The sequence below is a fragment of the Cebus imitator genome, unplaced genomic scaffold (assembly GCF_001604975.1).
Source record: "Cebus imitator isolate Cc_AM_T3 unplaced genomic scaffold, Cebus_imitator-1.0 Scaffold24, whole genome shotgun sequence".
NCBI lineage: Eukaryota > Metazoa > Chordata > Mammalia > Primates > Cebidae > Cebus > Cebus imitator.
The window spans coordinates 9,116,697-9,118,312 of NW_016107339.1; positions in this window are offsets into that span (position 1 = coordinate 9,116,697).

The following is a 1,616-nucleotide window of genomic DNA, read 5'->3' on the forward strand; positions in this document are numbered from 1 at the left end:
GCCAACATGGTGAAACATCGTCTCTACTAAAGATACAAAAATTTTCGGGTACAGTAACTCACACCTGTAATCCCAGCACTTTGAGAGGCTGAGGAGGGTGGATCATGAAGTCAGGTGTTCCAGACCAGCCTGACCAACATGGTGAAACCCTGTCTCTACTAAAAATACAAAAATTAGCTGGGCATTGTGGCGCATGCCTGTAATCCCAGCTACTCAGGGGGCTGAGGCAGGAGAATCACTTGAACCCAGGAGGTGGAGGTTGCAGTGAGAGGAGATCACGCCACTGCAATCCAGCCTGGTGACAGAGTGAGACTCCGTCTAAATAAATAAATAAGAATACAAAAATTAGCCAGGTTTGGTGGTGGGTATCTGTAATCCCAGCTACTCAGGAGACTGAGGCAGGAGAATTGCTTGTACCCAGGAGGCGGAGGTTACAGTGAGCGGACATCGATCCGCTGCACTCCAGCCTGGGTGACAGAGCAAGACTCTGTCTCAAAAAGAAAAAAAAGCTGGGAGTAGTGGTATGCACCTGTAGTCCTAGCTACTCAGGAGGCTAGGCAGGAGAATTAGTTGAACCCAGAAGGCAGAGGTTGTAGTGAGCTGAGATTGTGCCACTGCACTCCAGCCTGGCAACAGAACAAGACTCCATCTCAAAAAAAAAAAAAAAAAAGAGTGGCTGACCTAGACAAAATTGTACGGTTGGCAGGATGGGTTTCTCCCCAGGCAGATAGAACTGGCTTTGGAATTACAGGGACTTGGGATCTGATCCCCACCCTGCCACTGACCAGCTGAGTGACTCTGAGCAAGTCACTCAGCATCTCTTAACCTCGTTTCTTTCCACTAGTAATTGAGGATAATAACCTCATAGTGTTGTCATAGGATTAAATGAGATAATGCATGTCAATCAGCTTAGAATGCAAACCAGCCAAAAGTGGCATCTATTTAATTTTTAAGTTCACAATATCTTATCTACAACTCCAAATGCCTCAAAACTCTGAAAACAAAAGACATTTGGCAACCAAACCTGAGTTTTTGTTTTGTTTTTGTTTCTTTGAGATGGAGTCTCACTCTGTCACCTAGGCTGGAGTGTAATGACAGGATCTTGGCTCACTGCAACATCCACCTCCCGGGTTTAAGCAATTCTCATTTTTTGTCAACTTCATTGAATGTAAATGTCCCCCATATCCCCTCATGCCCATACCCTGGTCAAGAAGACAGATTTTAGAGATGGCTCCTTCTCTGAACCACTCTGTAGTATAGGCCCGGCCAGTTGTTACCTGCCCGTGGGCTACAGAATTATTCCAAGAAGCTCTATGTCTATTTGAACTCCAAATACTATCTGCCAACTGTGTAAGAAATGTCTGGTGCATGACGGTGCTGCTCCTTTTCAGCTGTGCTGAAGCCCTGATCGTTTTTTGTCCCTATGAATTTTCCCAGTTGACCGAAGCCCAAAATAACAGCTTCTTTCATTGGCAGGGCTGCCATCATTTCCAGAGGGAAGACGGGGTCTTCATGCTGGAGCAGGTTGGGAACCGCTGAGCTGGGCCGTCTTGGTAGTGTGCCATTCCTCTTTGGTGGGGGGGGAATCATGAGACCTGAGGTCAAGTTCCAGCTCT